General features: G+C 38.9%; 2 long non-coding RNA genes across 2 annotated transcripts in view; both read left to right on the forward strand.

Moving 5' to 3' along the window:
• The window catches only part of LOC103461895 (uncharacterized), a 43,338-nt gene extending 30,549 nt beyond the window's left edge, over nt 1-12,789 (forward strand). Inside the window, exons 2-3 of the long non-coding RNA XR_533235.2 lie at nt 8,572-9,310; nt 12,513-12,789. This is a non-coding gene — a long non-coding RNA (uncharacterized LOC103461895). The remainder of the gene's footprint in view (nt 1-8,571; nt 9,311-12,512) is intronic.
• Nucleotides 26-3,633, forward strand: LOC108166892 (uncharacterized). Its single transcript, XR_001777303.1, has 2 exons — nt 26-154; nt 3,357-3,633. It is a non-coding gene; the product is annotated as an uncharacterized LOC108166892 (long non-coding RNA).
• Nucleotides 12,790-14,760: the final 1,971 nt, after the last annotated feature.

A 14,760-nucleotide genomic window follows, 5' to 3' on the forward strand; every position in this document is an offset into this window, starting at 1 on the left:
TGCAGCATTCCTGAACTGTTCATAAGCCAGGAGATAAACAAACATGGCTGACTGCAAGTCCAGGCCTCAGCTGCTGTAAAGGTGCAGAGTTACACCCGATTCAAATGTACGGTGGCCCAGACGGGTCACCAATGCCAGAACATAAGAATATGTGGTAAGATGAAAGTTACGCTAAATTTAAAGCAATGCTAAAATGCAGAAGTTGTAGTAAAACAGATTTTTTCGCTAAAACAGAAGTTATGTTGTAACAGATTTTCTACTAATTAGCAGCAAACTGCTAACTGAAAAGTTAGTTGCGCTAACTCTAATGTAGCAGCCGTAAGCATAAGTTCTGCTAAAGCTAATGCTAATGAGCTACACGAACAGCATTTAGCTGGAGCTAAAGCCAAACGCTAAATTCAACCATGTTGCCTCCCAGCAGGTGTCACGAGGAGAACGAGAGGAAAGGCTTTGTATGTACTTTAGCACAATAAACACACAAGTAAACAGTCTTCTGCCACTTCAAAATAAGAGCATGAATATATCTGTCTAACTTTTTTTTTTAAATCCCTCATAATCAAGGACCAAAACACAGATGTTGAACTTTATTCAACTGAAAATTTACAAAACAGCCAAAAACATGTTGTCAAAGTCAACAAACATGCTATTAGCGAGTTAGCGTAAGGGTGTCCACTGCTTTAAAGCAAATAAAAATGCATTTAAAACGGATGAAATAGAAAACTTTAATTTTAACACAGCTGTGTTGTAACTTTTTAACTCTACTGGGATGTTAATGGTTAATTTTTCTCCCAGTTGGTCACAAAGTTCAGGCAGCAGAAACTCACTGCTGTTGATCGATCCTCATTCTGTTGAGCAAAACTGGAAAAAATCAAAGCTGCAAACTTCACCTCGGCGTTTGTAAAATGTGCCTGAAACAATAAAACGAAATGAAACATGCAAATGAATTGATAGTTGAGTGTTTGTAGATCTTAGCAGGCAGGAAACGTCAACAGGAGAGCCGTCAGAGGAAGAACTGCCAAGAAGTTAAGAAATGAAATCAACCTGCAGCTCTTAACAAAAACGGAAAGATGCAAAGAGGGAAACGCACAAACGCGCCCAGGAGGCTTTTAATGTGAACAGAAAGCTAAAAGCAAAGTGTTTACTCCTAAAAAAAACCCAATCTTTTTAAACATTTCTGACCCAGGAGAAGATCAGCTAAAAGGAAATGGAGTTTAAACAGAGAAACTTCCCAAAATACGAATTTAACCCAGAAAAAGCTTAAAATGTGAAGTTTAGAGTTCAACAGAAAAACTACTGGTTTCATCACACCTTCATGTTCTTCAAGCTAAGGTGTACATGACACTATGGACTTTCTTTAACCCTTACCCTGACCAGTACCTTTACAAAATGATTATTTCCTCTATAGCATCTCTGGATTTTGCTACAAGATGAGGAAATATTGAGAAAATCAAACTAAAGCAGATTAACTTTATTCCAGCTTGATTAGATTCCTTGTATTTAATTACATTGATTTCACAATGAATTAATGCTAGAAATAAATAAAAAAAGTTACTCAAAAACTAAGGATTTAGTTATTAGTTTAAAGAAATGACAGATTTTGTTTGGGTTTTTAGTTAAATTGTACCCAAAAAAAAGTTTTTTTCACTAAATATGTAATAATTTCTCCAGTTATTTTCAACACTTTTCGCTTTTCTCTCCCTCACATTTTATGTTTTGCTTTTTAATTTGCGTTCTCTGCGTTGCTTAAACTGTTGCCGACATCTGGTGTGGATTTTATATGTTGGAAATTATATTTGCTGTGAAAATATAATAATCCTTATTTTACCGGTTTTGTTGCACATTACTGTGATTGGCTGCCCAACTGCGTCGTTTTAACAGAATTAACACAAGGCTCCGGTTTTATGCAGCTACTTTTACGTCCAAAAGAAAAATGAAAAACGTGTGGCGTGGATCCACAGGTCAAACCTTTCTTGTAAAAACAGTTTAAACACTAAAAAACTCTGAATATTCCTCGTTTTGATTACATTTTTCTGCCAGGGTTGTTTATTTCTCCAGTTTCTTGCTACATATCAACTGAAAACTTGATTCTGTGAAGCAGAAACTTTGTTTGGATTAAACTTTGTGACCGTCTGTCTCCGTCGTTCCTCGTCATGTTGCTTAAAAACGTCGTGTGACTGTTCTTAACTCTGTTTGGGTTTTGTTCTGGTTCCGTCTGTCTCTGGTCCAAATCCTGGGAGTCGTCCAGGAGAATCTTTGTTTCGGCGTTTTGGCTCATACAGCCGAAGCTTTGTTTACGTTACCTGCAGGTAAATAATCATAAACAAACCTGCGAATGTTTGATAAAATTCACATTTCTAGAAAGGCTGATCAGTAAATTATTGATGAGAGCAAAAACAGAAGTAAAAAATATTACTAAAACTTTTATAAACAATCAGAATATTTTTTGATTATTTGAAATAAATAAAAATAAAAACTATGTTGGCGTAGCGCTTTAGCATTAGTGGAATTATTGTTTATGATTAGCATCTTATCGATAGCTTTCCTTAAATACCCTACTGGTATAGCACTTTAGCATTAGCAGAACTAACATTGATGATTAGCGCTTTAGCATTAGCTTTCCCTAATTTAAATGTTGTATTGCTTTAGTGTTAGCATATCCAATGCTTAATATTAGTGCTTTAGCATTAGCTTCCCCTAGTTACCATGTCAGGGTAGGAGCATTAGCATTAGCAGAACTATTGTTTATGATTAGCACTTAGTATTAGCTTTTCTTAAATACCATGCTGGTGTAGTGCTTTAGCATTAGCTTCCCATAATTACCATATTAGTGTRCTGTTTTAGAACTCATGTTTAATGTTAGTGCTTTAGCATTAGCCTCCCCTAACTGCTRTGTTGGTGTAATGATTTAGCATTAATATTGTTTGTGATTAGTGCTTTTGGGTTAGCATCACTAACTGTTTAGTTTAAAGCTAATATTGCCATAAGAGTGAATAGTTTTTTCTCAGAAAAGGGAAGCCGGGGTTAAAAATGGGCTCCACTGATGTTGTGAACAAGCCATGAGGAAAGGGTTAGAGAAACAATCCCTCTTCTGTCGGGGCTTAAAAAGCATAATCTTGTTTTTCTCTTTAAGAAATCGACTGAGATGTAACACCATGAAGTATAGAAAATGAGCTACAGCTCAGATTTAGCAAAGATTGGCAGCTTCTCCTACTTCTATCTTATTACTCAAAATAGAAACACAACAAATTAAGGACTCTGCGGCTTCTGCAGCTATTGATTGAAGCCACTTTACACATTTTGTCACACTGAAACTGTGACGTTTTTGTTTTTTTCTTCTTCTCTGATTGTATTTACAGATTATATACGGGGTTGAGTGGAAAGCAGCAGCAGCGGCTCAGTTTGCCCAAATGATTCAGGGAACAAGGAAAAAACGCAGCAAGCAAAGAGAGCAAGTTTGGTTTGAAATGAGAATTAAACCAGAACAAAGCAACCCTGGTTCTGCTTTCCTCCCGCTCTGCTGGTTAGCCTCGCGTTTCCACTTCCACGCCGCTCTTTCAACCCACTCTGTGGATATTTGTTCAGCTTACGCTGCACTTCGGTGAAAGGACTGAATAAATGGAACCATGGACTTCATTTGCATGGCGCTCTCCTCGTGTTCTTGACCTCTAAAGAGCGCTTTACACTGCAAACTATGCTCACTCATTGATATAACACTTAGCGCCCCTTTACAGGTGATGCAGCTGGAGGAAACGCTACCTGCAGCTTATCATTTAAAACATAAAAACGCAGAAGTGAGGAATCAAACCTGCGACCTTCAGGATGGCAGACCATTAAACTTCATTTTCATCTGCATCTGACCAAAATACAAATCACAATTTAATGTTTCAGAGGCTCTCGGGAAATCACTTGACCGTAGTTTCATAAATGGCCTCCAATTAAGGACTTTAGCCTTTAAGTTAGCGCTGATAAAACTCCATCTGCTGAAGGAAAACGTTGTTTTTGCACCAAGATGGTCCAAAAACCTACAAAATATCCACACACTTATGCAGTGGCAAATATTTGTGTTATTTACTCTCCAAATACATTAGCATCAAATAATTAGCATCTATATTGAAGCTTTAAAGAGTTTTTCTGCCTGGTTACTAAAAGGTGCAGCTTGTCAAAAATTAACAATTATAATTTTTATAAAGCAAAAAGATAGTGGTCAAGTTTTCAAAATAATATTTACACAGTGTTATTAATCCATTCATAAATGTCACAGTTTAACACAAAAAATGTAATTAAAAAACAAAATATTTTGCAAATTATTCATATTTACCAAACAAACCAATTTTAGCTTCTGACTAAATATTTGGGTTCCAAACTATTTAGCTTCAAAGTAAATATTTAGTTAGCCTGCTACGCATGCTACTAGCTAGTATGCTAATCCATGTGCTGATAACCAGAAGTGCGCTGTCAAAATAAAAGCATAGTCTTGCGGCCTCTAAATAAACTCCTGCTGGTGATGAAGAGGCGACATGAGCGACGATTAAAGTAAGTCAGAGACGCCGCCTGGCTTTTATTTTGACAGTCCACTTCCAGTTCTCGGCATGTAAATTTGCATTTTAGCTAAATGTTTAGCTCTGAGCCACATATTTAGTTTGGAGCTAAACGTATAGCTTGTTAATTAAATAGTCTAAAACTGTGTCATTGAAAGAATGAAATGTTGAAATTAGTCCTTGTTTTGTCTCTTAAAGCAGAATAAATAAAGCCAGTTATTGCTGGGATTTTTGAGCGTTTGAGAATAAAATAAATCATTTAAGTAGCTCAACACAACAAGAGGTATGAGCTTCTTCAGGAGGTGTTTGTGCCGTTTCCTTCAGTGGCTCTTGGTGCAGCGCCCCCACAGGCCAGGAGGGGAACAGGTTTTTCAAAATGTTTGGTTTGCTTGACTCCGAGTTGACAGGAAGAGAACCACAGCAGCTGGAGATGGAACAAATGTTGCAGTTTTGGTTCCCAACCCATCCGAATCCACTGGACTATCGGGTCTGGAAACGGTCGTAGAATCGGACGTTTTCGTGCAACATCAGTGTTTGATCTCACAAATGTGCCTCTGAAAAACACCTTAGATTTACACCTAAACTTTGTAAACGGATTCCTAGAAGAGTTAAGGATGTTTTAGCTGTTATTTCAACAACTGGAGATGAAGAGTGGAAGAACTGCTGGCGTTTGTCTGAGAAGCTGCGAGGAGAAACCATGAAGGAATCCGTAATCAGCGAGCAACAAAAAGATTATTTGTTTAAAAACATTTGCAGCTTTTCTCCCCTAGAGCATCATGAGGTCAAGTTCCTTTCCCAACCGATTTGCTCCAACGGGGGCAAATCGAACACTTGACCTCTTGACCTCCTTCAGATGTGGGACGATCCGCGACAACAACGGCTGATTCCAGGACGCCTCCCGGAAACGACGCCGCAGCCTGCGGGAGTTATTTCTGGAGAGGTAGAGAGACGGTGTTGTTTCAGAGAGGAGCCTGCTGGACAATAACGCCGCATGTGTGTGTGTGTGTGTGTGTGTGTGTGTGTGTGTGTGTGTGTGAGGCAGAAATCAGCAGCACACTGAGCCTTTTATAGCTCCTCTCTGTGGTTTTGCTTTTTATTTCCTTCAGCCTGTAGCCGTTCACTGTGCTGCAGTTTTAGAACCAGGCTGAGAAAATTAAGAACATTTAAAAATTCAAAGACTGAAGTCATAGTTTTTTACGTTATTCATCCGGATATTAACTCTATTCTTGTTTTAATTTTACTTTATTTTTTTACTTTCATGTTGGATATTTTTTAAAATATATTTTTCTATTTTTGACTTTATTCTCCCATTTGTCCCACTTTAATCTCATAACGTTACGACTCTTCCGATTGGCTGAAACAAAGCAGCTTTCCCATTGGCTGCAGATCAATCTTTATTTTTTTTTTAAAAGTCTTGGAAATTCACAAACCAGAAGCATTTAGTTTATTCATTTATTTCAAACTGGTGTTTAAAAACAAGTAGGACAAGAGAAAACGTGCGTACATAACCAAAGACAAAACATTCACCCTACCATTACTTTTCTCAGTTTAATGAGACATATTCAGTAGTTATCAGAAACGTGTTTGCATGTGAATCCTGTTGTTGTCATGAACCCAAATGCAGAGAGCAGCTTGTAGATGAAGGTTTAACGACCCAGAAATGATGGAGGACACAGGGAACACAGGGAGCCAGAGCAGAACAAAAACCAGGGAAGCAACAGGATTAGATGGGAGGAAACCAGCAAGGAGGAACCGAGAATGAAGTCGAATGCTGAACAAAGACCTGGGCTGATGAGCTAACGGGTTCCAGGTGTGAGGGAGAGAGAGGCAGGAAGTGACACAGGGGGCGAGGGAGAGCAATCTGACTAAACATAAGAAACACAATAAAAACTCGAGTAACTAGAATCACTAAGAAGGAACCAGTGGCAGTCAGGAAGTAAAAATAAATTCATGAGAAGCAAAACAGATGCAAACATTAATGAAATAAAATTAATTATCCTCTTTAGTTTTATATAAATTTATTTATTTTATATATTCACTGAATTTATGKGTCGCCTGTTAAAATACATGACAGACCAGGAGAGGCAGTGCAGTGCTCATCCTCCCCTGAGGGGGCGCTGTATCACACCTGAATGAAGCAGGCATATCACCATTATACTTGTTTAATTRCACAWTTWATATGTTGATGTTCCACAGTCTGTGTGGAACATATATTTATATATCTAGTCTTTCTAATTGGTCATAAATGTGCCGTGAAAAKGAGGCAGAMAGTACCGYGAKTCACTGATAGGGGGCACTGCTGAGCCCCACAGACACAGCAAGCAACTGGTGCTCTTCTTCTGYGCTTTGAAAAGAATGAAAACTGTGAGGATCTGAGTTTTCTGTGCGTTTATTTTGGTTTCTGTGTCAGTTGAGTCTCCATGTCTGGTTAATCCCACCTGTGTCTCCGTCTGCGTTTCCAGTTCTGACCTCCTGACCTCCTGCTCACCTGGATTTATTTAATATTCCTCATTAAACCGTCGTTTTCTCTACTACCTGCGTCAACCTCACAACTGCAAAACATGACAAAAACAGTCGAGGCGGGGAAAAAAATCCAGACGGAACAGAACCGTTCATGGCCACTCTTTCTGTTTGGAAACGAGAAAAAAGAAAGAAGAGATTTTTAAAAACAGAATAATGGAGACATTTATGGACGTCATTTAAAATAAAGATAAGATCATACAGGATTTTAATCAGAAAAGAGGTCAGCCAAAGAAAACACACTTTTAAAATATGGCTTCTAGATTTTGGATTTGTATGACTGACTCTGATGGAGCCTCATCACCGCCTGTCACTGAAGTAAAAACAGAAACAGAACCGACAAAACACAGTTTTCTGGATTTATTGGCACTGTTGTAGCTCCATATGCTCCACTGTACTCCTCCTCTGAAACTTAGACATTTTAATTGTGACGGACTGGCTCTCTCTCTCTTTCTCTCTCTCTATCTTTACCTCTCTCTCTCTCTCTNGCTTTTCTCTCTTCAAAGAAACTTTTTTAAATAATTTTCTTATGGTGATTTTATGACTTTACTCTCATAATTAAAAGAAAAAACTTGATCTGACTCTAATACTTTGTCGTAGTTGTACTTTTTAAAGCTTTCGGTAAAAACCTTCAGCGCGCATTTCCCAGCATGCCTTGCGGCTCTCCGGCAGCAGACGGAGCTTGAGGCGTTAAAACGCTCAGATCTCTGTCGCGAAGCGCCGCGGCGACGTGTTCAGACGCGTCCGCAGGAATGTGAGCGGAGTAATTAAAACGCCTTCTGGAGGTGAATTCAGATCGATTTCACTCGTAATTCCTCAGTGACTGACTGATGTCATGGAAACGCTCCAGGATTTGACTCTGATTTCAGCGAGSCGAGCGACCGACCAGGAGATGAAGAGTTAAACACGAGCATCAACGCCAACTATTTAGGTTTAAAGTTTTTACACTTGAAATAAGACAAAACTGACTTTTTAGGAAGATGTAGGGGTTTTGTTTGAGTCACTAATTCCTCGGTTTGGATAAATAAGTTTTAGTAAGTGAAATAATCTGCCAGAGGAAACGATGCGTTTTCACCAACCATGACGGATTATATGAGGATTAAGTTGTTAATTTGCTGCTCCGGCCGGTTAACAACTTCAAACATGTAAGCTAAGCTCCACCGTTAGCCTCCATGTTTACTTCCGCAAACACTGAGCTCTTCTTCTTCTTCTTCTTCTTCTTCTTCTTCTTCTTCTTCTTCTTCTTATGGCGGTTGGCAGAACACTGAGAACGCTGACGCTATGGCGCCCTCTAGTGCGCAGGCGGGACACGTTCAGGTCGTTTGGCCGTTTACACTGCAGAACACATACAGGTCGCATTTACTGGCAGTGTGAACGACCCCGGCAAAAACAAATCGGAATTGAGTCACTTCAGGCTGCAGTGTGAACTTAGTTTTGTCTTATTTCATGTGTGCAAAGTTTTTTTTTTCACTATAAACTGAACCACATAACCTGGTAAAATGTTGTTTTTCAGAGCTGACGGTTGTTTTGGGCTGAAGCTCACAGACGTTTCCATTTCCCAGATTCCCAACCACGACGACGACGACGACGCCTGCTTCTTATTTCTGTGCTCACACACACAAACAGACGGATGCAGTTTCAGGATCCAGGGATCAAGTTGTGATGAAGCATCTCAGCAGCAAATGACACAATCACACAGCAGCGCGCCGCCACACGTGCACTCTAACCTTTCAGCCTTCGCAGCGGGTAACGGACACCAGCGACCGATTCCCAGGACGAGGCCAGCTCCAGGATTTTCAAAATAAATGGATGATTTATTAATACATCAAAGTAATTATGAGGTAAAAAATCAATCAGCAGCTACCCAATCCAGGGTTGAGTGTTATTCCAGAACGTCCTCTCAGGAGACGGTGTCCATTTCAGCAAGTCAGAAATGTAATTAGCCTTTCGCCTGGGGGGCTGCAGGCTGCGTTCAGGGCGACGAGCCGCCGATTCCAGACCTCATGTTCAGGCTGCARACACAGACAAGCCAAAGAACAAAGACACGTTTTATGTCTGGTTTAGCCCATTCACAGATTCATGGATAAGAAAAATCAGYTGCAGCATTCCTGAACTGTTCATAAGCCAGGAGATAAACAAACATGGCTGACTGCAAGTCCAGGCCTCAGCTGCTGTAAAGGTGCAGAGTTACACCCGATTCAAATGTACGGTGGCCCAGACGGGTCACCAATGCCAGAACATAAGAATATGTGGTAAGATGAAAGTTACGCTAAATTTAAAGCAATGCTAAAATGCAGAAGTTGTAGTAAAACAGATTTTTTCGCTAAAACAGAAGTTATGTTGTAACAGATTTTCTACTAATTAGCAGCAAACTGCTAACTGAAAAGTTAGTTGCGCTAACTCTAATGTAGCAGCCGTAAGCATAAGTTCTGCTAAAGCTAATGCTAATGAGCTACACGAACAGCATTTAGCTGGAGCTAAAGCCAAACGCTAAATTCAACCATGTTGCCTCCCAGCAGGTGTCACGAGGAGAACGAGAGGAAAGGCTTTGTATGTACTTTAGCACAATAAACACACAAGTAAACAGTCTTCTGCCACTTCAAAATAAGAGCATGAATATATCTGTCTAACTTTTTTTTTTAAATCCCTCATAATCAAGGACCAAAACACAGATGTTGAACTTTATTCAACTGAAAATTTACAAAACAGCCAAAAACATGTTGTCAAAGTCAACAAACATGCTATTAGCGAGTTAGCGTAAGGGTGTCCACTGCTTTAAAGCAAATAAAAATGCATTTAAAACGGATGAAATAGAAAACTTTAATTTTAACACAGCTGTGTTGTAACTTTTTAACTCTACTGGGATGTTAATGGTTAATTTTTCTCCCAGTTGGTCACAAAGTTCAGGCAGCAGAAACTCACTGCTGTTGATCGATCCTCATTCTGTTGAGCAAAACTGGAAAAAATCAAAGCTGCAAACTTCACCTCGGCGTTTGTAAAATGTGCCTGAAACAATAAAACGAAATGAAACATGCAAATGAATTGATAGTTGAGTGTTTGTAGATCTTAGCAGGCAGGAAACGTCAACAGGAGAGCCGTCAGAGGAAGAACTGCCAAGAAGTTAAGAAATGAAATCAACCTGCAGCTCTTAACAAAAACGGAAAGATGCAAAGAGGGAAACGCACAAACGCGCCCAGGAGGCTTTTAATGTGAACAGAAAGCTAAAAGCAAAGTGTTTACTCCTAAAAAAAACCCAATCTTTTTAAACATTTCTGACCCAGGAGAAGATCAGCTAAAAGGAAATGGAGTTTAAACAGAGAAACTTCCCAAAATACGAATTTAACCCAGAAAAAGCTTAAAATGTGAAGTTTAGAGTTCAACAGAAAAACTACTGGTTTCATCACACCTTCATGTTCTTCAAGCTAAGGTGTACATGACACTATGGACTTTCTTTAACCCTTACCCTGACCAGTACCTTTACAAAATGATTATTTCCTCTATAGCATCTCTGGATTTTGCTACAAGATGAGGAAATATTGAGAAAATCAAACTAAAGCAGATTAACTTTATTCCAGCTTGATTAGATTCCTTGTATTTAATTACATTGATTTCACAATGAATTAATGCTAGAAATAAATAAAAAAAGTTACTCAAAAACTAAGGATTTAGTTATTAGTTTAAAGAAATGACAGATTTTGTTTGGGTTTTTAGTTAAATTGTACCCAAAAAAAAGTTTTTTTCACTAAATATGTAATAATTTCTCCAGTTATTTTCAACACTTTTCGCTTTTCTCTCCCTCACATTTTATGTTTTGCTTTTTAATTTGCGTTCTCTGCGTTGCTTAAACTGTTGCCGACATCTGGTGTGGATTTTATATGTTGGAAATTATATTTGCTGTGAAAATATAATAATCCTTATTTTACCGGTTTTGTTGCACATTACTGTGATTGGCTGCCCAACTGCGTCGTTTTAACAGAATTAACACAAGGCTCCGGTTTTATGCAGCTACTTTTACGTCCAAAAGAAAAATGAAAAACGTGTGGCGTGGATCCACAGGTCAAACCTTTCTTGTAAAAACAGTTTAAACACTAAAAAACTCTGAATATTCCTCGTTTTGATTACATTTTTCTGCCAGGGTTGTTTATTTCTCCAGTTTCTTGCTACATATCAACTGAAAACTTGATTCTGTGAAGCAGAAACTTTGTTTGGATTAAACTTTGTGACCGTCTGTCTCCGTCGTTCCTCGTCATGTTGCTTAAAAACGTCGTGTGACTGTTCTTAACTCTGTTTGGGTTTTGTTCTGGTTCCGTCTGTCTCTGGTCCAAATCCTGGGAGTCGTCCAGGAGAATCTTTGTTTCGGCGTTTTGGCTCATACAGCCGAAGCTTTGTTTACGTTACCTGCAGGTAAATAATCATAAACAAACCTGCGAATGTTTGATAAAATTCACATTTCTAGAAAGGCTGATCAGTAAATTATTGATGAGAGCAAAAACAGAAGTAAAAAATATTACTAAAACTTTTATAAACAATCAGAATATTTTTTGATTATTTGAAATAAATAAAAATAAAAACTATGTTGGCGTAGCGCTTTAGCATTAGTGGAATTATTGTTTATGATTAGCATCTTATCGATAGCTTTCCTTAAATACCCTACTGGTATAGCACTTTAGCATTAGCAGAACTAACATTGATGATTAGCGCTTTAGCATTAGCTTTCCCTAATTTAAATGTTGTATTGCTTTAGTGTTAGCATATCCAATGCTTAATATTAGTGCTTTAGCATTAGCTTCCCCTAGTTACCATGTCAGGGTAGGAGCATTAGCATTAGCAGAACTATTGTTTATGATTAGCACTTAGTATTAGCTTTTCTTAAATACCATGCTGGTGTAGTGCTTTAGCATTAGCTTCCCATAATTACCATATTAGTGTRCTGTTTTAGAACTCATGTTTAATGTTAGTGCTTTAGCATTAGCCTCCCCTAACTGCTRTGTTGGTGTAATGATTTAGCATTAATATTGTTTGTGATTAGTGCTTTTGGGTTAGCATCACTAACTGTTTAGTTTAAAGCTAATATTGCCATAAGAGTGAATAGTTTTTTCTCAGAAAAGGGAAGCCGGGGTTAAAAATGGGCTCCACTGATGTTGTGAACAAGCCATGAGGAAAGGGTTAGAGAAACAATCCCTCTTCTGTCGGGGCTTAAAAAGCATAATCTTGTTTTTCTCTTTAAGAAATCGACTGAGATGTAACACCATGAAGTATAGAAAATGAGCTACAGCTCAGATTTAGCAAAGATTGGCAGCTTCTCCTACTTCTATCTTATTACTCAAAATAGAAACACAACAAATTAAGGACTCTGCGGCTTCTGCAGCTATTGATTGAAGCCACTTTACACATTTTGTCACACTGAAACTGTGACGTTTTTGTTTTTTTCTTCTTCTCTGATTGTATTTACAGATTATATACGGGGTTGAGTGGAAAGCAGCAGCAGCGGCTCAGTTTGCCCAAATGATTCAGGGAACAAGGAAAAAACGCAGCAAGCAAAGAGAGCAAGTTTGGTTTGAAATGAGAATTAAACCAGAACAAAGCAACCCTGGTTCTGCTTTCCTCCCGCTCTGCTGGTTAGCCTCGCGTTTCCACTTCCACGCCGCTCTTTCAACCCACTCTGTGGATATTTGTTCAGCTTACGCTGCACTTCGGTGAAAGGACTGAATAAATGGAACCATGGACTTCATTTGCATGGCGCTCTCCTCGTGTTCTTGACCTCTAAAGAGCGCTTTACACTGCAAACTATGCTCACTCATTGATATAACACTTAGCGCTCCTTTACAGGTGATGCAGCTGGAGGAAACGCTACCTGCAGCTTATCATTTAAAACATAAAAACGCAGAAGTGAGGAATCAAACCTGCGACCTTCAGGATGGCAGACCATTAAACTTCATTTTCATCTGCATCTGACCAAAATACAAATCACAATTTAATGTTTCAGAGGCTCTCGGGAAATCACTTGACCGTAGTTTCATAAATGGCCTCCAATTAAGGACTTTAGCCTTTAAGTTAGCGCTGATAAAACTCCATCTGCTGAAGGAAAACGTTGTTTTTGCACCAAGATGGTCCAAAAACCTACAAAATATCCACACACTTATGCAGTGGCAAATATTTGTGTTATTTACTCTCCAAATACATTAGCATCAAATAATTAGCATCTATATTGAAGCTTTAAAGAGTTTTTCTGCCTGGTTACTAAAAGGTGCAGCTTGTCAAAAATTAACAATTATAATTTTTATAAAGCAAAAAGATAGTGGTCAAGTTTTCAAAATAATATTTACACAGTGTTATTAATCCATTCATAAATGTCACAGTTTAACACAAAAAATGTAATTAAAAAACAAAATATTTTGCAAATTATTCATATTTACCAAACAAACCAATTTTAGCTTCTGACTAAATATTTGGGTTCCAAACTATTTAGCTTCAAAGTAAATATTTAGTTAGCCTGCTACGCATGCTACTAGCTAGTATGCTAATCCATGTGCTGATAACCAGAAGTGCGCTGTCAAAATAAAAGCATAGTCTTGCGGCCTCTAAATAAACTCCTGCTGGTGATGAAGAGGCGACATGAGCGACGATTAAAGTAAGTCAGAGACGCCGCCTGGCTTTTATTTTGACAGTCCACTTCCAGTTCTCGGCATGTAAATTTGCATTTTAGCTAAATGTTTAGCTCTGAGCCACATATTTAGTTTGGAGCTAAACGTATAGCTTGTTAATTAAATAGTCTAAAACTGTGTCATTGAAAGAATGAAATGTTGAAATTAGTCCTTGTTTTGTCTCTTAAAGCAGAATAAATAAAGCCAGTTATTGCTGGGATTTTTGAGCGTTTGAGAATAAAATAAATCATTTAAGTAGCTCAACACAACAAGAGGTATGAGCTTCTTCAGGAGGTGTTTGTGCCGTTTCCTTCAGTGGCTCTTGGTGCAGCGCCCCCACAGGCCAGGAGGGGAACAGGTTTTTCAAAATGTTTGGTTTGCTTGACTCCGAGTTGACAGGAAGAGAACCACAGCAGCTGGAGATGGAACAAATGTTGCAGTTTTGGTTCCCAACCCATCCGAATCCACTGGACTATCGGGTCTGGAAACGGTCGTAGAATCGGACGTTTTCGTGCAACATCAGTGTTTGATCTCACAAATGTGCCTCTGAAAAACACCTTAGATTTACACCTAAACTTTGTAAACGGATTCCTAGAAGAGTTAAGGATGTTTTAGCTGTTATTTCAACAACTGGAGATGAAGAGTGGAAGAACTGCTGGCGTTTGTCTGAGAAGCTGCGAGGAGAAACCATGAAGGAATCCGTAATCAGCGAGCAACAAAAAGATTATTTGTTTAAAAACATTTGCAGCTTTTCTCCCCTAGAGCATCATGAGGTCAAGTTCCTTTCCCAACCGATTTGCTCCAACGGGGGCAAATCGAACACTTGACCTCTTGACCTCCTTCAGATGTGGGACGATCCGCGACAACAACGGCTGATTCCAGGACGCCTCCCGGAAACGACGCCGCAGCCTGCGGGAGTTATTTCTGGAGAGGTAGAGAGACGGTGTTGTTTCAGAGAGGAGCCTGCTGGACAATAACGCCGCATGTGTGTGTGTGTGTGTGTGTGTGTGTGTGTGTGTGTGTGTGTGTGTGTGTGTGTGTGTGTGTGTGTGTGTGTG

Source organism: Poecilia reticulata, linkage group LG2 (assembly GCF_000633615.1).
Source record: "Poecilia reticulata strain Guanapo linkage group LG2, Guppy_female_1.0+MT, whole genome shotgun sequence".
In the NCBI taxonomy this organism is placed as follows: Eukaryota; Metazoa; Chordata; class Actinopteri; order Cyprinodontiformes; family Poeciliidae; genus Poecilia; species Poecilia reticulata.